General features: G+C 40.4%; 1 long non-coding RNA gene across 1 annotated transcript; it reads left to right on the top strand.

Moving 5' to 3' along the window:
• Positions 1–6,394: 6,394 nt before the first annotated feature.
• LOC134736773 (uncharacterized) lies at positions 6,395–24,929 on the top strand. Its single transcript, XR_010121016.1, has 2 exons — positions 6,395–10,367; positions 14,417–24,929. It is a non-coding gene; the product is annotated as an uncharacterized lncRNA (long non-coding RNA).
• The last annotated feature ends 462 nt before the right edge of the window (positions 24,930–25,391 follow it).

The raw sequence follows: 25,391 nt of genomic DNA, 5'->3' as shown, positions 1-25,391 counted from the left end.
TGTTGTGGCTCTGGAGGGGTAAAAGAGATTGCAAATAAACAGCCTTCGTATCTCCTGGGGGTGCTTTTTACGAGCAAACATAGCTAAGCTGGAAATGTGTTTTCCAGTATTCCATTCTCTGTGTGGTGCTGGCCACAAAGAGATTTGTGTGTCTAAGTCTTGGAAGGTGGAAGAGAAGGAGCTGCCATGTTGTGTGCTCTGAGGTGGGTAAACGGCACCAGATGCTGTGGCAGCTCACACAGGTCTGTTATCTGCTAGCCTTGCCTTGCGGGTGGGGCCATATCCTGAGCCTCGCACGACCTCAGCTCCCACTGGATCTCTTCCTTCGGCTCCTCTGAGCCCTGGGCCAGATGTGTGTACAGCTCCATGGTGAAAGCCACCAACTTTTCCAGTAGGTCTTCTGCATCTTTTGGATCGGAGGTGGTGAGAAAGAGAGGTGGGCTCTATTCCATCCTTTTGAGGGGAAATGGGAGAATACCTTTTGTCCTCTATTTCCTCAATTTCACACCCAACTCTCCTTCCTAACTCCCAGTCCAAGCGACATAGAACAAATTCAGCCCAGTATCAGATACTACCTTTACAGAGATTTCACAACCAGTCTCACCACTGTGCAGATCCTAATCCCTGTTATAAATTCTATATATTGGTTCTGTTTCTCCAATTGAACCCTGACTGAAAAAGCTCTTCATGGCTACTGTTGCCTGCGAATTTTATCTCTTGAATTAGTAGATGGTTATACTGCTCTGCCAGGACGGTTTGACTTCCTGAACAGAAAGCGTAAATGGTAAAGTGTGGATTGTGATTAAATCATTGATGACCTACTGCAGGTTGATAGTTTGTTCTGTCTGAATTGCATCTTAGAGAAGCTCATTGAAATGTCTTATATAATGACATACTTCCTTTTCTCCAGTGTTATTTAATGTTCTCTTATTTTTATAGCCCTTGACCTTAGCCTTTTATTTAAAGCTACTGAGGGGCTTAGATTACTGTTGCCATATTTCTTGGGATTATGCTAATCCAGGTTTTCATTTTACCATGTCAATCTCCACTTACATTTTTTTAAACTCTGCTGGTTTCCTTTATAAAGTCACTATCTCTTCTTATTCTTTTAATTTGCATCCCTTATTTCAGAGACAATGATTTCATTTTATTTCACTGAGTGAGAGAAGCAAACGTCTAAAATTTACATTTTGCTTTCTGTAGAAAGTTCCTTTCTAAAATCTGCGTTTTCCTTTACCTCTGGCATCCTGTATTCATTTCCTTTTTTATGCTGCAGAATTTCTGTGTTTGCACCCCCATCCTGTGGGTGAGTGTTCTCCGGCTTCCTTCGCTGTTCCCAGGAATGCTATGGGACTTCACCTTTCATATGCTTACTGGTGGAGGCTGCTGTGTGATGACTTTGTAGGCTGAGGGAGTGGAGAAAAAGGTGAGGCTGGGAGCACTCTAAAAAGAAGAATGTGGTGTTTCTTTTGTTTACTCCTTCCTTCTTATACAGGAGGGCAGTTCTCTTCTTGTATTCCTTTGTTTTTGGTGTGTTGTTTCTGTGTTTGTTTTTTGTTTATTTTGACACAAAGTCTTGCTCTGTCGCCCAGGCTGGAGTGCAGTGGTGCGATCTTGGCTCACTGCAAACACCTCCTCCCGGGTTCAAGCAATTCTCCCACCTCAGCCTCCAGAGTAGCTCGGATTACAGGTGTGCACCATAACACCTGGCTAACTTTGTATTTTTAGTAGAGCCGGATTTTCACCATGTTGGCCAGACTGGTCTCAAACTCCTGGCCTTAAGTGATGTGCCCATCTCGGCCTCCCAAAGTGCTGGGATCACAGGCGTGAGCGACCGTGCCCGGCCACTTCTTGTATTCCTTTGTTCAGCATGGCCTCTTCCTCAGGCCTTCGATGTGGCTTAGTGTCCCTCTGAAGAACTTTTCCACAACAGGGACAGGATCTCACCACAGCAGAGAGAATCAGAATCAGTGAAAAACACCCATGCCTGGAGACTTCTTGTTTAGAATGGCCACTCTTGTTTTGATCCTTCACATCTCCTCCAATTTAATTCTGATTTTTTTTCTTTATTGTGCCAAAATACACATAACATAAACTTACATGTTACCGTTTTTAAGTGTCCGTTTCAGTGGCATTAAGAACATGCACATTTTTTGGCAATCATCACCAATATTCATATTCAGGACTTTATTCAATCTTCCTAAACGGAAGCCCCGCATACCCACTAAACAACAAGCCCTCATTTTCCCCTGCCCCACCAGCCCCTGACAGCTGCCATTCTTCTTTCTGTCTCTAGGAAGCTGATTACTCTAGGTACCTATGAGGGTGGAGTCATACAGTATTTGTTTTTGTGACTGGCTGATTTCACTCAGCATAATGTCTTCGAGGTCCATGCATGTTGTGGCATGTGTCAGAAATTCCTTCTTTTTTAAGGCTGAATAATATCTCACTATAGGCATATTCCACATTTTGTTTATCATTTAAATGTTTTTAAGCTATAGCAAGAAAAGGCGTGGAACAAGAAACAGTCCCTATCTCTGTTCACTCTGATGATAGTTTCTTTTGCTGTGCAGAAGCTCTTTAGTTTAATGAGATCCCATTTGTCGATTTTGGCTTTTGTTGCCATTGCTTTTGGTGTTTTAGACATGAAGTCCTTGCCCACGCCTATGTCCTGAATGGTATTGCCTAGGTTTTCTTGTAGGATTTTAATGGTTTTAGGTCTAACATATAAGTCTTTAATCCATCTTGAATTAATTTTTGTATAAGGTGTAAGGAAGGGATCCAGTTTCAGCTTTCTACATATGGCTAGCCAGTTTTCCCAGCACCATTTATTAAATAGGGAATCCTTTCCCCATTTCTTGTTTTTGTCAGGTTTGTCAAAGATCAGATAGTTGTAGCTATGCGGCATCATTTCTGAGGGCTCTGTTCTGTTCCATTGATCTATGTCTCTGTTGTGGTACCAGTACCATGCTGTTTTGGTTACTGTAGCCTTGTAGTATAGTTTAAAGTCAGGTAGCGTGATGCCTCCAGCTTTGTTCTTTTGGCTTAGGATTGACTTGGCGATGCGGGCTCTTTTTTGGTTCCATATGAACTTTAAAGTAGTTTTTTCCAATTCTGTGAAGAAAGTCATTGGTAGCTTGATGTGGATGGCATTGAATCTATAAATTACCTTGGGCAGTATGGCCATTTTCACGATATTGATTCTTCCAACCCATGAGCATGGAATGTTCTTCCATTTGTTTGTATCCTCTTTTATTTCATTGAGCAGTGGTTTGTAGTTCTCCTTGAAGAGGTCCACAATGGGAGAAAATTTTTGCAACCTACTCATCTGACAAAGGGCTAATATCCAGAATCTACAATGAACTCAAACAAATTTACAAGAAAAAAACAAACAACCCCATCAAAAAGTGGGCAGAGGACATGAACAGACACTTCTCAAAAGAAGACATTTATGCAGCCAAAAAACACATGAAGAAATGCTCCTCATCACTGGCCATCAGAGAAATGCAAATCAAAACCACAGTGAGATACCATCTCACACCAGTTAGAATGGCCATCATTAAAAAATCAGGAAACAACAGGTGCTGGAGAGGATGTGGAGAAATAGGAACACTTTTACACTGTTGGTGGGACTGTAAACTAGTTCAACCATTGTGGAAGTCAGTGTGGCGATTCCTCAGGGATCTAGAACTAGAAATACCATTTGACCCAGCCATCCCATTACTGGGTATATACCCAAAGGACTATAAATCATGCTGCTATAAAGACACATGCACACGTATGTTTATTGCGGCACTATTCACAATAGCAAAGAGTTGGAACCAACCCAAATGTCCAACAACGATAGACTGGATTAAGAAAATGTGGCACATATACACCATGGAATACTATGCAGCCATAAAAAATGATGAGTTCGTGTCCTTTGTAGGGACATGGATGAAACTGGAAAACATCATTCTCAGTAAACTATCGCAAGGACAAAAAACCAAACACCGCATGTTCTCACTCATAGGTGGGAATTGAACAATGAGAACTCATGGACACAGGAAGGGGAACATCATGCTCCGGGGACTGTTGTGGGGTGGGGGGAGGGGGGAGGGACAGCATTAGGAGATACACCTAATGCTAAATGATGAGTTAATGGGTGCAGGAAATCAACATGGCACATGGATACATATGTAACAAACCTGCACATTGTGCACATGTACCCTAAAACCCTAAAGTATAATAACAAAAAAAAAAAAAAAAAAAAAAAAGAAACAGTCCCTATCTGTCCCACAACCCATCTTCATGTCTAGCCCATGCACCTCTGAAATAGTAGTGTTGGTAGGGCTGTAGATACTTCCTATTAAATGGGCTACAAATTCCCTGTAGATGAGGGTTCTGACTTAGGGAACTTTCTTTAATCTCCTTACATTTTATCAAGTCTCCTGGAAACTTCTTGAAGCATGATATGGTTTGGCTGTGTCCCCATCCAAATCTCATCTTGAATTGTAGCTCCCGTAATTCCCACATGTTGTAGGAGGGACCTTTTGGGAGATAATGGAATCCTGGGGGCAGTTTTCCCCATACTGTTCTTGTAGTAGTGAATAAGTCTCATGAGATCTGATGGTTTTATAAGGGGAAACTCGTTTCACTTGGCTCTCATTCTCTCTTGTCTGCCGCCATGTAAAATGTGCCTTTTGCCTTCCACCATGATTTTGTGAGTGAGGCCTCCCCAGTCACGTGGAACTGTCAGTCCATTAAACCTCTTTTTTTTTTTCTTTTCTTTTTCTCTTTCTTTTCTTCTTCTCTTTTTCTTTTTTTTTTTTTTTTTTGATGGAGTTTGGCTTTTGTCACCCAGGCTGGAGTGCAGTGGTGCGATCTTGGCTCACTGCAACTTCCGCCTCCCAGGTTCAAGCTATTCTTCTGCCTCAGCCTCTCAAGTAGCTGGGATTACAGGTACCTGCCACCACACCCAGATAATTTTTTGTATTTTTAGTAGAGGCAAGGTTTGGCCATGTTGGGCAGGCTGGTCTCAAACTCCGATCTCAGGTGATCTGCCTGCCTCGGCCTCCCAAAGTGCTATGATTTCAGGCGTGAGCCACTGCGCCCTGCCCTTTTTCTTTATAAATTACCCAGTCTTGGGTATGTCTTTATCAGCAGCATGAGAACAGACTAATACAAAGCATTTAGTAAGTTCAGGCTTTTTTTTTTTTTCTAGTTTCTAGAATTGGTGCAGATTTGCCCCTAATCATTTAAAAATAATAAATATAATATTCTCCATTTCTGGTGGGTGGAATTCCCATATCCACACCACTTTCTTTCCCCTTCCGTTCTCTGCTTGTGAGGGCCTCTGAGTTTATTCTTTCACTCATTCATTACATAAATGCTTACTAAGTACCTGTGCTGTGCTGTGTTACAGCATTAAATCATATGCTACAACATTTTCACCAGACAAGGTCTATGGGTTTTGGAAAAACTCTAGGCAGTTTCCCTGAATCCCAAGCAGGCTTGTTCAGGCTTACTATTTAGAGAAAATGGGTCTGACCTGGAGAGTCAGTATTTATGGTGTGATGCACTTGAGTAGATCTTATTAGCATCTACTAATGAGAGTTGAACATTAGCATGCTAATGTTTAAATTCAGAGAATATTATGTGTCATTAAGATAGGCAGAAAAATGACCCCCCAAAATCTATCCACATCTTAACCCCTGAAACCTGTGCACATTTCCTGATATAGCAAAAAGGGAGGGAGGTCTTTGCAGATGTGATTAAGTATTCTGAGATAGGGAGATTATCCTAGATTATCTGGGTAGGTACTACAGGTAATCACATGTACCTTATAAGAGGGATGAAGGAGGAGATTTTACTGCATACAGAGGAGAAAGTGATGTGAAGATGGAGCAGAGAGAGACCTGAAGATGCTGGCATTGAAGACTGCAGGGATGCAGCCACAAGCCAAGGAGTGCCTGCTCTCACCAGAAGCTGAAAGAGGCAAGGAATGTCTTTTTCTATAGAACCTACAGAGGGAGTACCCTGCCAACACCTTTATTTGGGCCTAGTGATACTATCAGACTTCAGACTTCTGGCCTTCGAAACTTCCAGAAAATAAATTTCTGTCATTTTAAACTACTACATTTATAGTGATTTGTTACAGCAGCCACAGGAAATTAATCCAGCCACTTTACATCCAAAATGAGGTTAATAATAGGTAACCTGTAAGTGCATGCCTTGTTCCGAGCTTACCAGAGATGTTGCATCCTTCCTGATGTCTCTGTGGGTTTGCTTCCTAAGATTCCAATCAACCCTTGCACCTGGTGATCAACTTTCCAACTGTCTTTCAGAAAATGATTAACTTCTGTTTTTTAACTAAGTCGTCTCCAGCAAACCATATTCTTTTTTTTTTTTTTTTTTTTTTTTGAGACGGAGTCTCGCTCTGTCGCCCAGGCTGGAGTGCAGTGGAGCAATCTCGGCTCACTGCAAGCTCCGCCTCCCGGGTTCATGCCATTCTGCCTCAGCCTCTCCGAGTAGCTGGGACTACAGGCACCCGCCACCACGCCCGGCTAATTTTTTTGTATTTTTAGTAGAGACGGCATTTCACCCTGGTCTTGATCTCCTGACCTCGTGATCCGCCCGCCTCGGACTCCCAAAGTGCTGGGATTACAAGCGTGAGCCACCGCGCCTGGCCGCAAACCATATTCTTGTGAAAGCTTATACTGTTCATTTCTGCAGGCCTGAAGGGAGGTGGGGCTAGTAAGTCTCAGCCCCTTCTCTGCAAGCCTGTTCTAAACAGCAGTGACAGACAAGGCATGGTCCACCTTCTAGTCCTTAGATATAATGCCAAGATAAACAAGTTTGATTGATACCCTGGGGTCAAATTCCTTTTTATGCTCCAGGTACTGCGGAGAAGGCATTGTATATGGGACACTGGAAGAGGTGTGGGACTGTGTGAAGCCAGCTGTTGGGCATGGTCCACCTTCTAGTCCTTAGATATAATGCCAAGATAAACAAGTTTGATTGATACCCTGGGGTTAAATTCCTTTTTGTGCTCCAGGTACTGAGGAGAAGGCACTGTATATGGGACACCGGCAGAAGTGTGGGACTGTATGAACCCGGCTGTTGGGGGCCTGTGAGAGAAGGGGGATAAGAATGTGATTGGTTTTAAAATGATCTAAAATAGAAACTCCACAGATGGCCTCCGAGAAATTGAGACTCCATTCTGTAAAAAGGCACAGAGTCATAGAATTGTAGCACTAGAAAGGCTCTGGTCACCTGGCTCAATCCCCTGTTCTACAAAAGACGGGTCAGAGGCCTCAAGAGATACGACTCTCCAAGGCTGTCCAACCCATAGGTAGAAAAACTGGGACTTTTTGAAGTGTTTCTGTGAGAACGAAAATAAATACCTATAAAAGGCTCAGAATAGTGTTTGATGTAATAAGTGTTCAAAATGTTAGATTGTGATAGGTTTATTTCAAACATTGGGCCACCTAAATTTCCAACATCAAAAGTGAAGTAACAAGAATGCTAATGAACTACAACCTTTTATCTAAAATAATGCAATCATCAGAGCCTTTGTGTTCCATCTGCCTCTGTGACTACTGCCCAGTCCAAGCCACCATTGCCTGAATTGTCGTAGTGGCCTCCTCATCGTTGTCCTGTTTCTTTCGATGACTTCCAAAGACTATTTCCCTCCCAGCTACATCCCATTCTCCTCACAGCAGCCAGAGAATTTTTTCTGTAAAAAATGTAAGTCAAATCAGGTGCCTTCTCTTCTAGAAACCTCCAGTGGCTCCTTTTCTCAGTCAGAGTAAAATCCACATCCTTACCCAGAGCTACACCGCCCAACAAGAGGGACCCTGTGCTGCACCCTGGAGCTCTCCTCCTGTAATTTGACTGTCTTGCCTACCCTGCTCTGGCCACACTGGACTCCCTGCCGTGCCCAAATACTCCAGGCCTGTGGCCTTGGGGTCTTTACATGCTTCTTGTGCCCTGGTTGGAACGCTTTTTCCCTGCATGCTCAATTACCTGCTCCCTTTCCTCCTTCAAGTCTCTTCTCAAATGTTGCCCTATCAGAGAGTATTTTTGGCCACCCTACATACCAGAGCAAACCACCAGCCCTCATTAGCTGCCTATCATGCTTTATTTTCCTTTATAGCATTTATCCCCACCGGGTATTAAATACATACATATTTACACCTTGCTAGTCTATCTGTTCAGTACTGTACTTTTACATGAAAGTAAAAAACAAACAAGAGACAGTTTACATATTATTTCTTTAAAAAAACATAACTTACTCTATTTAGGTGAATAAATGAAAATTGAGCCTATCATTTGTTCTGTGTCTCCTAAGAATCTAATTTATCAACCAAAATAATCTTCCTGGGGAGATGCAATGAACACTATGCTGCACACATAAACACATTGCATCACCCCATGTAGATTATTTTGGTTGATAAATTAGATTCTTAAGAGGCTTGGGGGTCAAATACTCCAGGCATTAAATGTCAGTTCTACTGCTTGCTAGCTAGAGTACTTTCACGGTGAAAGCTAGGGAGCTTTTACTGACTGTCCCTGAGTCATTATTTCCTTATTTGTAAAACAGAAATAACTTTGCAACGTTGTCATAAAGATTAGCAAAATTGTATAGGAAAGGCCTAGCACAGTGCATAGGGCGTAGTAGGAACCTAAAAACTGAGAGGGATGTTTATTCTTGTGTCTATAATAGTAGCGTCATTTAAACCCCACCATGAAAGCATGGCCAGATGGTTTAAGTAATTTCTTATGAAATATGTGATAGCCATTATTATCATCATTCTTGACATTATTTTAAAATCAGCATTAAAGTTGGTGAGAATGCTTTGAGATGAATTATTTTTTGCAAACTGATCTGATTCATGTAGAGAACTGCAAACAAAATATTTTGCCAATATACTGATTAACGACATAACATACGCACTATGTGTGCTCTTTAATCCAGCTCCAAATGCAAATAAAACTTTAAAAATGCCCTCTCCTGTCTAAGAAACAAGCCCAAACAGTAGCCAAGTACATATATAGAATTTAACTCGGGGTGTCTGAATTTACTATAGTTGCCCATGGATGGGAGAAGCAGCCTGCCAAGGCCCAGAGATGCAGGGTTTAATTCCCAGAGCTCATGGGAAGCTGGCTGATTGGTGAATGCACCCTCACTGTGTAATTGAACATGTGCTCCCAGCCCAACTGCAGGAAGGATGAAATTTGTTAAGTGGTATCTTTCATGAGATTAAAAAAGGAAGACAAACTGTCACTGGTTATGATAGGGTCTTATTAAATTTCTGCCCTACTAATTTGGAAACTGTGATAATCCAGACTTGGCATATATGATACAGAACAAAAAAGTGCAATTAAATGCTGACACTTGGAAATTTTACATTATGGTGCACCCCTAGATGCTAGGGCCGGTTGTTGACTTAAGTTTATTTTGTTTCAATTCTGTGTATCTATTTTTAACCCTTAGGTGCCATCTGCTTGAGTGTTGTCCTGGTTCACTTCCAGTGTAAAGCTCAGAGTGCAGGAATAATATCCAAGTGCCAGCAAAACCACTTGGGTGGTCGCAAAATGGTTTGAGGAGGATCATGAGGGCTGTGTTTCTGAAGAACCCACAGGGGCAGGCAGCAGGGATGAACTGCAAAAAAGTGGCAGTCTATGCTGCACACATCAGCCCCACAAAAGAATAACAAAATCCAGGAGCAGAGAGCTGAGCTGCCGTAACTGAGAATGGCTCCGCAGTGGGGATGGTTTGAGAACCGTGACCTGGGTCTAGATGGCCCCTCTTGGAGCTCACTGGGACCCTGCATACATTCCCTGCCTATTGACCTCACACAGCAGTGGCTTAGCTCAGCTGAGAAAGAGGACTGTCTGTTCCTCTTTGTTGGTTTAACCATATGATATGCAATCCTGTAAACAAATTAATTTCCTCCGGGACTTTTGAAAGCATGCTAACTGCATTATCATTTTGTTCTGCATAAAGGAAGCTTAGCAAGAAAACAATTATGGGATAGACTTCAAATGATCTCCAAATGGCCATAAAATAGAGATGCAGTCAACAGAGATGCAGGAGAAAAAAAAATTAACAAGGTTTTGTTTGCTAAAATCTAGGATTCATTTGATTTTAAAGCTGTGTGACCCACTTCTGTTCTTTCTCCCTTCCCTCAGCTTTCTGCACAAATCTTTTGTCATCCTCATTTTTAACATTTGTATTCCTCCTCTACTGCCCAGAGCCTTTCTACTCTGTGTTCTCCAATTCATCCTAAAATCAAGACCAAGTTAGAATTCTCGAACTTGGCCTATTCTGAGAAAAAACTGACATGGCTGGAACAGGGAGCTTGTGTGAATATTCCCAATTGGTAAGGAATGAGTTCGCACACTCTTTCATTTATTCTGCCATCAAGCATTTACTGGCTGTCTGGTTTGTGCCTGACCCTATGCACTTCCTTAGGGAATGGAATAAAAAAAAAAAATACATGATCTTCTCCTTAAAGCAATTTGATGCTTGGTAGAATGACAGACAGAGCAAGAATTGAAACACAGTGAGGTGACTGCTGTGATGGGTGAATGCTTAGAGCTAGGGAGGGGTAGAAGAGGAGAGAGAAGGAGTATTGCTTAGTTTGGGTCTTGAAAGATAAGTTACTGTTCTGAAACTACAGTAGTATGCTGTTGAGGGGCACAGGTGGACCATTCAAGACAGAAAGCTGCAATGGCCTGTGGGGACAGGCGGGAACTTCCACCCTCCTCCAGTCACTCAGGCCCTAAACCGCAGCTGTGACAGTCTATCAACTTACCTTCCAACCTCACCTGCAGGACACAAGGGAGAGAGTTGCCAGAGAGGTGGCCGTAGGTAATGGGGTATATACATTTGGATACTAGACACAGAGAAGACACAGATCCAAAGTCTCATTGGGATGAGGAAGTTAGAAGAGCTTGAGTTTCCTTGATCTTATTAAAATATATGAACACCCCTTCATTGATTATCAATACCATCCTGTCTGAATGCAGACATCTGGAAGTGGTCTCATGTCTTCAGCAGGAACTCCCTTCTTTTCTACCCTAGCTTCCTGTCCACATCCCAATAGGCTTAGAGAGTCTTTTGGGTAGAAAAAAATCTTAGAGCCTTTTATTCCAAATCTCCACTCATAAGTGAAAGAAGCCAGTCTTAAACAGCTACATACTGAGCCAGGCGCGATGGCTCATGCCTGTAATCGCAGCACTTTGGGAGGCTGAGGCGGGTGGGTCACTTGAGGTCAGGAGTTCGAGACCAGCCTGGCCAACATGGCGAAACCCCATCTCTACCAAAAATACAAAAATTAGCTGGGTGTGGTGGCGGGCGCCTGTAATCCCAGCTACTTGGGAGGCTGAGGCAGAGAGAATCACTTAAACCCAGGAGGTGGAGGTTGCAGTGAGCCGAGATGGCGCCACTGCACTCCAGCCTGGGGGACAGAGTGAGACTTTGTCTCAAAAAAAAAAAAAAAAAAAAGCTACATACTGTATGATTCCATATGACATTATAAAAAAGACAAAAACAAAGAGTTGGCAAATAGATCAATGGTTACCAGGGAGGGTTGAATAGATAGAGAATAGGTTTTTTGTTTTTTGGGGTTTCTTGGGGGCAGCGAAACTATTCTGTATAATACTGTAACAGTGGATACATAAGAATATGCATTTGTCAAAAACTCTAGAACTTTTCAGCACAAGTAGTAAGCCTTAATATGTGCAAAATTTTCTAAAAAAGCATTTGCATGTATGCTTTTCAATGTTCACAAATGTATGGAAAAAAACCTCAACGAAGAAACTAGAAAGGTGCTGCCATAAGTAACTTTGGAATTGGGTAGATTTTATAAGACCAAAGGCAAAAAACCCCAAACCCTTTAATTGATAAAGTTGTTTCCCATGGGGGTATGGGTTAACAATTCTGAAATCGCTGTATGTGTATATTGGAACTGAACAATTAAGTAAATGGATGATAGATAGTGGGAAACAGGTTTCTCACTGTTGGAGTGGGAGGTTACAGACAAGCAAGGCGAGGTGGCTGGAATAATCTGTGGGTAATGGATTAGAGTTGGGGACATCAGTATGAACTCCTGTTTAGCTTAAAGTCGATATACATACACAGAGGCACATATATAATATAATGCATATCTATATATCATATTTAAAGATATTATATATGTGTGTGGGTCTATATTAGTATACACACATATATTTGCTCTGTCATCTGGAAGGCCTAGATGCAATACCACCTTAGTAGCAGTAAGCACACCTAATACCCTGATCTGATTTTCTTTCTTTTCTTTTTCTTTTCTTTCTCTTTCCTTTCTCTTCCTTCCTTCCTTCCTTTTTTTTTGAGATGGGGTCTTGCATTGTCACCCAAGCTCAAATACAGTGGTGTAATCATAGCTCACTGCTGCCTCAAATTCCTTGGGCTCAAGAGATCCTCCCACCTCAGCCTCTTGAGTAGCTTGAACTACAGGTGTATGCCACCACACCTGGCTAATTTTTAAATTTTGTGGAGATGGGGTCTTGCTGTGTTGCCCAGGTTGGTCTTGAACTCCTGGGCTCATGTGATCCACCCACCTCAGCCTCCCAAAATGCTGGGATTTCAAGTGCGAGCCACTGCACCAAGCAGATCTTGTTTTCTAATACCATTCTCCAATAAAAGAACCAGGGCTCTTTGAAGAGGCAATGATTTTAGGACTGGGGCAGGAAATATACAAGATAATCCTGACACATTCTGTAGTGCTAGAAAGTCAAAAAGTGCTCAAAAAAATCCACGACAATGATGTAAGTCAAAGGAATACATGAAAAAACTTCCAATGGCCAAAGCTGGAACAATTCAAACAGCAAAACAAAGTTGTATCAGAATAAACCTCAAAGTATAGTATAAAATAAATATCTATGCATCTATATTGATATAGAGTCATGTGCCACATAATATGTTTTGGTCAACAGTGGACCACATATACAACAGTGGTCCCATAAGATTATAGTATTATATTTGTACTACAATTTTTCTATGTATAGATATGCAAATACTTACTATTGCATTACAGTTGCCTATAGTATTCAGTACAATAATAAGTGGTACAGGTTTTTAGTCTAGGAGCAATAGGCTATACCATATATGTGTGCAGTAGGCTGTACCATCTAGATTTGTGTACTAAGATTGTCCCCTTTGGAACCCTGTGGTGTTCACACAATGGTGAAATCACCTAATGACATGTTTCTCAGAATATACCCCAGTTGTTGAGCAACACATGACTGTAAATGGTTGAATAGATCAATAAATAGAGAAGAACAGACAAATCTCCAGTGCAAAATTCTAAATAAATTATGTAGTTACTTTGCCCTCAGAGAGATGAAGCCCTTTCTTAAATGCAAGCTGTAAGTTACTTCCTTCCAAAGAGTGCAGTACAAAATATGGGGGAGAGAAGGGTAACTTTACAGTAGAGAAATCTGATAAGCACTTCAGCCAGGTGATTGAGGTCAACGTCAACAGTCATAAATCATGTTGGCGGTATGCATCCTTGATATGATGAAAATGACACTTTATTTCTGTAGTCTTCCTCCCCAAAACTCATAACCTATGTCCAATTATAAGAAAAACACTAGACAAATACCCATGGAGGGGCATTCTGCAGTATACCTGACCAGGATTCCTCAAAACTGTCAAGGCCATCAAAAACAGTAAAAGTCTGAGAAACAGAGCCAACAGGAATCTAAAAAGAAATGATGACTAAATACAACATGGGATCCCAGGGAGGATCCTCAGACAGAAGAAGGGCATTAGGCAAAAACTCAAGAAATTTGAATAAAGCATGGACTTTAATAATGTATCAATATTGATTCATTACTTGTGACAAATATACCATATTAATGTAAGATATTAATAATAGAGGAAAGTGGGTGTGGGGTCCTATGGGAACTTCCAGTATTATCCTCACAATTTTTATGTAAATCTAAAACTATTCTAAATAAAAGACTATTTCAAAAATATAATATCAAGCATATAAAAAAATGAACAAAAAACTTTGAGCTGTCTTTCCAAATGTCATCTCCCCTTTTGGGGTTTATGATATTTCTTTTGTACAAAGTACATGTTTACTTTAATGACTTGGAATATAATAAATAATAACAGCAAAAGTTAGCATGTACTGAGTACCTGCTGTGTGCTATTTATATCTGTTAACTCTGCCAGCACAGCTCTAATGATGATAACAACAGTTGAGGCAACAAGGAAGGGACAACAAGGGTTCACCCATATATGGTTTTCCTCTCCTTCCTGGACACATGGGCCATGACTAGTTCTAATGACATGTTAGGCAAAATGAAATGTGTCATGTATAGGGCAAGACAATAAGAGCTGATATAACCCATCCACATGTTTTGTCTCCTTTGGAAGTGAACATGGAAGCTATGAATTGAGATGGCAGAACCACAAGATGGAAGTACGTTGGATTTCTGAGTCACCACCTGGAGGAGAGCTTCCCTGCAGCATTGCTGCAATCTGATGTGAACTAGATATTAATCTTGATCATGTCGACTTGAACCTAATTCAGGCCTAAGACATAATATATACTGCATAATATATGCTGTATAATGATAATATATTTATGCAGTCTTTATTGATATGAGTAATGGTTTATCTCAGTTTTATAATAAAAATCTCTCAAAGAACATTGGCTCCAAGGAATAACAATCACAAAAGGATTACAGCTTTGTTTAACACTTTTTGCAAATCCTTGAAGCTCATCTTTCTCATTGTTTCTAATCCCAATAGCCAGCCTAAACCTTTTGGTGTAATCTCATGTATTCTGACCTCTGTTATTTCCAGCTGCTTAATGATCTTCATATAAATTGTACGGGAAATGAAGCAAATGTAATTACAGTGTCTGACAGCCCTGATGCAGATAAATAGGTGGGAGTCTGGCCAAATGTCTCCCCAAGCTAGCCTTTGGTGTCTTTCACTCACAGCAGAAAGAAATAGGTCATAAATTACAGCACTGATTTGTTCCAATGATATCATTAGCTCCTGGAAAACAAGGATCATGAAAAACCCATTTCAAATGAACATATGAGTCAATACCAACCGAGCATCTTTTGGAACAGATCCCTTATAAATTCACACTAGAATTCTGACTCCTAAGTGAATATCTGTGGATCTTCAGAACGTAGAAGACTTAGCTCTAGCCCATGCATCAGTCCCTTCAGACCATAGAGTCATAACCAGGCCTACTGAAAGAGCTGGTTACATGGGACAGTCAGAGATTTACCTAGGTGAGAAAATAAAGATTAGATGGTTTGAAGCAGAGTTCTAGCCCTTCCAAATCAGACCTCCAACCCCTTTCTTAATTCTATAGTTTGTAGTTTTCAAAGGAGAAGTTGTAATAAAGAGTAAGTAAACTAACTTCTTTTTTTCTTATGGTTTTTGTTTGATAATATGAGGATAAAAGCAATACCCTTCTTTGACCTATCCCAGGATAAAATGCAGGTGGAGAAAAGGTTTTCCGTATTGTCTTTAGCCTTGACACAACAAAATAGGAAAAGGAATTTTCCGATCTGGGTCGAGTAGATGCAAAGAAGTGTTTTAAGGTACATTTGTAGAGCACACTCAGCACTTGGGGACTGAGATGCCTCAGGAGAAGCTAGAGACCTAATGTAGGGATATAGAGGCCAGGAGGACACACTGGAACACAGAAGATGACAGCTTTTGAAAGAGCTCAAGATTCTAATTTCTTGAACCAGAAGACAGATTCTCCTCCATGTCCATTCACACTTTCAGACTTTACTCTGCATTAGCCCTGTGTTCCCCACACCTACTTCTGGACCCCTGGGTGGTTACATACTCTGACTTCATCAACCCTGATCCTTATTATAGTGATATGAAATTTAAAAATTGGCATCTTCCACAGCCAATTCTGGTCACTATTCTTGTTACTTTAACTGATATGCAATAAAGAATATGCCTGACTTTGTCCCTGGTTCCTGGGAAGTAGCATCAAAACCTTTAGAATTTCTTAAGTGGTAGGAGTGTCTATTATTCATGGTGAACTCCTGGGATCAAACTTGATAGTCTGTGCTAAAGAGATGACTCAGGACAGGAGCTGGCTGCTCCTGCCAGAAAGACCAACCATGTGATTAGAGGGTGGGGCCTTTGAGCTGGGTGATATCAGCTCAGTCTCCAGGGAGCCAAGGGGAGCTAGAGATTAAATTCACCTGCAAGGAAGGCCAATGATTCCATCAATCATGATTGTGTAATGATACCTCAATAAAAACTCTGGGCACCAAAGCTCAATTGAGCTTCACACGTTGTTAATATTCTGATAATGTCACACATCGATATTCCAGGAAGGTAATGCATCCTTACTCTTTGGGGATAGAACAACAGAAGCTTTGTGTTGAACTCCCCTAGACCTCATTACATGTGTATCTCTTTCCCTTTGGCTGGTTCTGATGTGTATCCTTTTGCTGTAATAAGACTACAACTGTAATTTATAGGATGTTCTTGAGTTCCAAGAGTCATTTTAGTGAATTATTAATCCTGAGGGGGTTATGGGAACCACCAAATTTGTAACAAGCTGGTCAGGAGTAAGAGTGGCCTGTGAGCCTTTGAACTTGTGTCTGATGTCTTTAGTTTGTGTAGTCTTGTGGAAAACTGTGTCCCTAACCTGTAAAGTAACTGGTGTCAAAAGTCAGTGAAATTAGGCATAATTAGAACTCATGGACATCCACACCCATTCCACTTCAGTCACATGCTTCCAAGGCCTCACTGAGTTCCTTTTACACATCTATCTTCTCTACTTTGGTTCTTATTCCCTATGATGGCAAAAAGAAATACAAATGGACTCTAAGATGATGGTGACTCATGATGCCTGCTCCCTTCATTGCTGCAGATCTTTGGTTCTTATTATCTCGTTTTACACATCTATCTTCTCTACTTATGAATAATATTCCACTCTGTGATCATACAATGACCTATCCCAGCTATCAAACCATTCCTGTCTTTGCACGTATCCTTTAACCACAATGAGACATTTGAACTGTTAACTTTTTCAAATATCAGCTTTTGTCTTTCTCATTATCTTTCCTGTTCAAACTGAACTCCATAAGTGATCTCTTAAATTAACCTTATACAAGTATTCTTGGTCTTCTGTCACTCTTGCCTTTCTGGACACTTGTCACACAAAACCATAATTAAGAATTAATCCTAACATATTCCTGAACCCTTCTCACACCTGATTTGCTGGACATCTGTTTAAAATCATTCAAGTATGCTATATTAATTGATCGTCTTTATTTCAAGTGATAGAAAATCTACCCCATTATCTTAGGCTAAAAACTGTAAAACACTGATGAAAGAAATGTCTCAAATATAAATGGAGAAATATACTATGCTTATGGATTTAAGACTCGGTGTTGCGAAAGTGGCAATTCTTGTTCAAATTCAGGTATTCAACCCAATGTCAATCAGAAGTCTATATTTCTTTTGTATAACTTGACAAGCTAATTTCGAAATTTGCATGGAAAGCCAAAGCAAAAAATAGCCAAAATCACTTTGAAAATGAAAAACAAAACCAGAGGACTCATCCTACCTGATTTCAAGATTTGCTATAAAGTTTATCTAACCAAGACAATGTGGTATTAGACAAATGATAGACACATGATAGACTCTGTTCAATGGAACCGAACAGAGAGTCTAGAAATAGTATACAGTCAATTGATTTTCAACAAAGGTGCAAAGACAATTCAATAAGGAAAGAGTTTTTTTTTCCAGCACATTGTGCTAGAAAAATTGGACACTCATATGCAAAAGATAAACCTTGAACTATACCTTACACTATAAAAAAGTATTCAAAATAGATCATAGGCCTAACATAAAGCCTAAAAATTTAATATTGCTAGACGAAAACAAAATCCTTGTGATGTGGGGTTAGGCAAAGATTTCTTAAATACAAACCCAAAAGCATGATCCATAAAATTAAAAATTTGATAAATTAGACTTCATTTAAATTGATAATGTCTGTTCATCAAAAGACATCGTTAAGAAAATAAAAAGACAAGGCAGAGTCTAGGAGAAATATTTGCGAAACACACACCTAAGAAAGAACTTGTATCCAGAATACACAGAAAACTCTTAAGACTCAATGATAAGAAAACAATCCACCCAATTAAACGTGGGCCAAAACTGTGAATAGTTACTTCACCAAAGAAGGTCTATGAATAGCAAATAAGTACATGAAAAGAAGTTCAATATTATTAGTCATTAAAATCAAACTAAAACAACAACGAGATGACACTATACATTTATTAGAACAGAGGAAAAAAAAACAATTGCAAATGCTGGAGAAGATGCTGAACCACCGGAACTTTCATACAATACTGGTAGGAATGCAAATAGTATAGCCATGGTAGCATTTGAACAAGACAAAGAGACAGAGATAAAGAAAAATACAGACAAAATGTGTTGAAGATGGAAAGGAAAGAAAAAAGGCAGAACAGATAGACTATTATTATTCTTCCTTTCTATACCTTCCTGTCTGCACCAATTCCTAGATCTCACAGAAAGATATAACCTGGAGAAAATGAGCAGGCATATGATACATCCAGACAATCATATACAGCACATGTGAACTTCAGAACAACCTTATATAGTTGGGCAGGATAGTTCTTGTCCTGTTACAGATGTGAAATTCACCGATATATGCAACATATTTAGTAGACATCTACAGGGTTCTCCATGCGCCCCATAAATTCTACCTGTTCTCTAATTATTCCCTTGGAGGAAAGTCTTTCCTTCAAAGACTCACAATTCTGTAGGAGTTCAGGGACCATCCTGTGTTTCTGGCAGAGCTGAAATGTATCCTGGACCACAGAATGGAGGATGTCCTCATGGTCTGGGTTGGATGGAGGCTTGAGTGAATTCTCACAGCACAGACAAATGTTATTTTCTCTGGACAATTTAAAAACAGTGGTGACCACTTTCTACTTTTGGTTTCCCCATGATGGCAAAAAGAAATACAATTGGACTCTAAGATGATGGTGACTCATGATGCCTGCTCCCTTCATTGCTGCAGATCTTTAGTTCTTATTCTCTATTATCTACCTTGTCCCTTCCTTCTATAATCTCCCCAGCTCCTGATATCTAAAGGCAGGACGTCTCAACTCTCTATCTTAAACTTAAACCAGCTGCACATCTTCATGCCATTCAGCTTTTCAATGTAACTGTCAAGTACCTGCAGCCTTTCTTTTCTGGTTCTGCATTGGATGATTGATGTTTCATTGACCTTGTGGAGGCAAGAGGGTACAGATAAGCAGTAAAGACTCCAGGATACCAGTGATGACATTATATGATGCTAAAGAGTGTGTGTGTGCGCGCTCGCGTGTGTGTGTGTAATGGGCACAGCCCTATTTTACTTTTGAGACTCCGAGACCCAGTGATAAGTGAATTGGGCAAGGCCACACTAAGAAGACAACTGCTGCCATCTTGGGCTTGAAGAGATTCATCTTAGAATACTGAAGGGAGAATTTTCCCCTCCACCTTTACAATCCCTGATTTGGAAAGATCTTCTCCTGTGATAATTAACTGGTCCCAGGCGTTGCCCTACTCAGCAGCAATGGATGGGTAGGAGGGAAACCTGGAGATAATAATGGCAGCTTTCAGGGAATCCCATCCTGAAGACATTACCTTCAAGACCAGAAAGAAAAGTTATGCTCTCATCATTTTCCTGCATGTTGGCTCTGCTACTCAGCCGTTTACCCCTACCCCATCCTTCCCAACAATGAGGAGGTGTTGAGTTACCTTGCTAAAGAGACTGAATGATGCTGCCACCTTTGTCCTATAAGGAACTACTTGGTTTGAATTTCTCCAAGTCTACGCCAAACTCCTGAATAAGTTTGGCCCACCTTTGGTTTATACTCTTTAACCAGCCCTGCTTTAACTAGGCTCCTGTCTGCCTGAGAAATATGTCCCTTTCCAGACACCTGTTTGTCCTCTCCATAGGCCTGGTATGACCTGGGCAATGTGACACCCAGAACATGCCTGGATCTGTACCTTATCACTAACCAAATCCATGTAGGAATACTAACTATTTGAATTCCTTAGCTCAGTATCTGAGTCTGAATATGCATAGATTAATATTTCCCAAATAATCTGATTCCATTAGCGATAATTTGAGAAATATCTTGGGACAGCTGGAAAGACTTCAGACCTTTTCCTTAGTCAAACTACAATGCTTTCAAAAGTTTTCTAGCACAGTTTGGCCTGCAAACAAATTTAGTTCATTTCAGTAGGAGGTAACAAAGCTTTCTGTACCTGCCTTCTTCTGGTGTAGTTCTTGTTTGCAGTTTATTTCTCTGCAATGTCATAGGGGGAAGCCAGGTAATAAATAGATACAGATAGTAAACAGACTCCTAAGTATTTAATGGGGTTGGTCGGATTTACAGCTCCAGTGTCGTAACACAGAATTACCCAATTCCTTCAGCTGTTTAGTAAGTTTCACATTATCACACAAATCAAGGGTGACTCTCTTAAAGTCGTGGTGATCATCTAAACGCTTTTCTTCATTAGATGTCAAAGTAGGAGAAAGACAACTATTTTGGAAGGTTCTCAGATGTGAAACACCAGAAAATATCTGTGAATCTACCTTCCACTCTCTATCGCCATACCCAGGAATGTATTTCCTTTGTTATATTGACACTGGCAACTCCCAGATCTGATTGCCTTGATGTAGCCTGGAGCTACGAGAGGTCCTTAGAATCTGTTCTTGCCAGTGGCCCCTTTGCAGAATTAATAAAAAATCTTATGCACAGTAATAGCAAAGCTTTGCTCCCTCTACTTGACTTCTGGGAAAGCTTGGCTCATTGGTAAACATGTAATGTTCTTTATATTAAAACAGAGTTCTGATACTCTCAGAGTTGGGGCAAATTGTTAGTCTTTCACCAAAACTTGAAAGGCTTTCTACGTTAAGATCCAAGCTCCTGCCTTATAAATATTCTGAATTACAGTCAATTTTGGAATATTCTTGTGGCAGAGAAAGTAACATGCACCAAAAAGTCCAGGCTTGTGTTGAGTTAGAGCCATGCGACTAGTTCCAGCCAATAATACATGTGTGTGAGTGATACATGCCCCTTCTGACAGAAGCAGTGAAAAATTTATGAACAGTATTTTAGTTTTCTTTCCTCTACTATGGCAACTTAAGTTGTGTGAACCAGATAATGGAGTTGCAGGATGATGGTTCCTACTCAGCCTGGGTCTCTGAGTGACTGTATGGAATAAAGCTCTGCCGACACTTGTTAGACATGACCATGTGTAACAAATAAGCCTTTGTTAAGCCACTGACCATTTGGAGTAATCTGTTACAACTGCAGAACAGAGTATATCCTGATTAACAGAATTCCTACTTCCCAAATTTCTGCTTCTTTTCCTGGCTGCATAATTTGTCCAAGCTGTCTGTCGTCTATATACTCCTTTACCCTATTTATGGCTTACACTATTTCATCTGACCTTCATGGTCTATTCTAAATGTCGTCTCCTTCCCAAGGATCTCCAGTTTCCAGTTGGATGGGATACCCTCCTCTTTTCTGCTAATAGAAAGAGTAGTATACCTCTCTTAAGGCAATCATCTCATTTGCTTCTCTTCCTCATCCATTTAACTCAGAGCTCCTGGAAGGTGAAGACCATGTTTGATTCACCCAAACACCTCAAGGCCCCAGCTGAACGTTCTGTGGTAGCTACAGGTGGATATTATTTAGTTTGAATTGAGTTTTCTCCTCTCATGAGGTTAGCAATGCATAGGCCAATGTAGACAGCACTGTGAAATGATTTTAAATAAGTTATCTGCCTGAAACATAGCAACAGGGAGAGAAGAAAACAACAAAAAAAAAACCCTTTACATGAGTAAGTGTAATTCTCAGAAAATAAGAGAAATAACACATCAGAAAACACATAGGAAGAAAAGTGGTGCTTGCTGAAGAACATCAGAATGGGAGTTAGGAAACAAGCTTCTAGATTGGACTACTTTGAAAACCAATTCTGTGATCTGTCTGGAACTCAGGTTCTTCATCTTGTATATGGGATCAGAAGCTGGACGATAAATTAATTAAGGTATTTCATTCTGGAATTTTACTTACAGAAACCCCAGGTGCTGAGATGTTTTCCAGGACTAGGATGAAGTCTCCACCTTGTGGCTAAATTAAGTTCTGCAGTCACTCAACATGATGAACATCAAGATCCAAGTCAATTTAGTGGAGCAGCGTAGATTAGGTCAATAGCTTCTGTGAGAAACAGAAACACATCTTCTTAATGCAAATGCAGCAGGACAGGTTCATTCACAGCCATTTGGAAAGGAATTTAAACTTGGACAAGGAACCGTGCAAATATATTTATTCATTCTTTTACTAAAGAGAGGGACTGTCTTATCTTTTCCAGCCTTGCATTCCTTGGCTTGTGGCCCTTTCCTCCTTCTTCAAAGCCAGCAATGTAGCATCTTGCTTCAGCCCTCACATTGCCTCATTCTTATCTGTCAAATCTCTCTCTGCCTCACTCTTATAAGGACACCTAGGTGATCCAGAATAATCCCATCTCAAGAATTTTTAATTTAATCACTTTTACCACATAACATCCACAGTTTCCGGAGATTAGGATCTGGATATCTTTGGAGACCATTATTAGTCTACCACTGGGTGAAAGTGAAGGGGGCTGGGGAAAGTGTTTCCAGGAACACAGTGGTCTCTCCAGTGCCCCTTCCACCACTGCCATCATTGGTGAAATCATTGGTAGCAGCTGTGAAGTGTGACAGAGACTGACTTTTCTCCAGTTCCAGGGGCTCCAACTGGCAAAAGCTCATGACTGATACCATCCCCCTGACTTCAGTGATCTGCTCAGGAATGGGCACTTGAACAAAGTCAGACCAGCTCAGGAGCCTCTACCCTCCACCCCCATAGTTGTGGAAAAAGTTTTCATATCAGCTATTCTGGAGGTAGCAAAAAGAAGGCGGAAAGATTACAGCCATTTTTGTTTGTTTGCTTGTAAGCCTTGTGGTTCTATCTGACTTTTTAAATTATGTGCATGAATTACTTGGAGACATTTTTTAAATTGAAGTGGAAAAAATAATTTAATTTAAAAGGGAAAACTAACAAAAGTAATATAATTTCAGAGTATTGATTATTGTCCAGAATATGCTTTGTTTTATTATTTTGCTAATAAAATTAAATTCACTGTACATTGTTCCAGAAGTATGTTGACTCTAAGGAAAATGTTTTAAATGGAATATCCTGAGGATATCATTGTGGGGAAGTATTGGATGTCCTTGATCTTTTCTGTTCAGTGTGGATGTTTTCTAGAAGACAGCACATCTTAAAGATATTTCAGGCTTCTTATGAAGGAAACAGCAAACCCTTTACAAACTATATTTTCTAATTTTCTTGTCTTTTCTTGAAGTACCACTGTACAATTCTTGTTGGAGAGCTACTGTAATTATTCATGACATGTTTTTCTTTGGCCATTTCTCTATAGCTTCTACTCAGTGCAGCAACCTCATAAGAACATGAGGTCACCCTCTCTGCACATGGATTTTGAAAGCTGTCATAACTTCATGGGTTCAAAGCCAGGTTCTCTTGGGACCTGCTTCCATGCAATGGCGGTCAGCTCATCATCTGCTGTGGTTCATTCCCTCAGCTTTTGACTCGGTCCTGGGTGTGCCTGAAAGAGAACCCTCTTCCCTCATTGCTGTCCTGAAAAACAAAACTCTCTTCTAGTTCTCACTAGAAGAGTGACATATTGTTTTGGGGGAGGAAAGTAGTGTCTCCATGTGTCAACTCGTTTCTCTCCAGGCACACAGTGCTCCAAAGTAAGGGATGATTACAAGCTATATGACAATGAATGAACAAATTATTCAAAGTGAAAGGGTTTTAAAGATCAGTGAGTTCAATGTCTCCTCAAATGCGGAAATGCCTGTCAGAAACTCCCTGACACAGATACATCCCTTGCATCAGATACAGTATTTCCAGTTACAGGAAAGTCATGACTGAAATGCATGGAATCAGATTTTTCAGATTGAGAGGTCTAAGGTAGTATTTCTCAATGTGACGTCAGTGGAACACTTGCAGCAGGGTCACCTGGGATGTTCATTTAGGATTCAGATCCTTGGGCCCTGTCAGCTACTGAACTACACTGTCCAGGGATAAAATCCAAGCATATGCCTAGAAGAAAGACTTATTAACTACACTGAAGATTGAGATTAATTGTACTGGACTAACTCTCCTATACAATTCTCAAAAAACCTGACATCTATTTGTTGAATGTTATGGCTTCTCCCTAGAAAAAGACGTATGTGTGCCTAAGTTGCCTGCTCCTCCACCCCCGACATTATCATATATTTAATTAGAAAAGTCAATGCCATTGACTTTTTAAAGCCAAGGGCCTCCTAGAATTATGTTTTGCAAAATGCGCTATACACATTGCTTATGGTATATCAAGTAGTCCACGTATGGTTAGCCAGTTTTGGAGATAAAAATGATGAAACAATCCTATTTACATATGTTTTATGAATTTGAAATGTAATATTAATTATACTTTTTAAATTCCACTGCATTTTCAACAATTATATCATCATAAAAGTTGTAAATGTGCTCCAAGAACTGCGTTGGTAAATTTGTTTCAGCTGTCATTCAGCTAACAGAGTCTTGTGAAAATTTTCCAATGTCGCTTGTATTCTATTAGTTGTGATTCGTGTTCTTAAATTGCTGCGTGGAAACTAATCTATGGTGACAATAATCAGGGCTTGGGAAGGCTTGATTGTAAACAGGCTCATGACCCTGGGAACTTTTGGGGATGAAGCAATTATTTTCTTATATTGATTATGTTGGTGGTTCCATGGATGTAGCTTGCCAAAACTCATTAAACGATACACTTCGAATGAATGCATTTTATCATATGTAAGTGATACCTTGGTAAAGTTGATTTTAAAATGTGAAGTGTTGGCCAGGTGCAGTGCCTCATGCCTGCAATCCCAGCACTTTGGGAGACAGAGAGGGGTGGATCACGAGGTCAAGAGATCGAGACCATCCTGGTCAACATGGTGAAACCTCGTCTCTACTAAAAAAAAAAAAAAATACAAAAATTAGCTGGGAGTGGTGGGTGGCCCATGCCTGTAGTCCCAGCTACTGGGGAGGCTGAGGCAGGAGAATCACTTGAACCAGGGAGGCAGAGGTTGCAGTGGGCCGAGATCACACCACTGCACTCTAGCCTGGGCAACAGAGAGAAACTCCGTCTAAAAAAAAAAAAAACCCAAAAAACAAACAAAAACAGTAAGATGTGAAGTGTTATAATACCAATTTACAAGAAAGCATATCAAAAATGATTCATTGAAGCAGGTGGT

This window comes from Symphalangus syndactylus, chromosome 5 (assembly GCF_028878055.3).
Source record: "Symphalangus syndactylus isolate Jambi chromosome 5, NHGRI_mSymSyn1-v2.1_pri, whole genome shotgun sequence".
NCBI classification, from domain to species: Eukaryota; Metazoa; Chordata; class Mammalia; order Primates; family Hylobatidae; genus Symphalangus; species Symphalangus syndactylus.
Note: the sequence above shows the minus strand (reverse complement) of the source record. Positions and strands in the feature narration are given on the sequence as shown.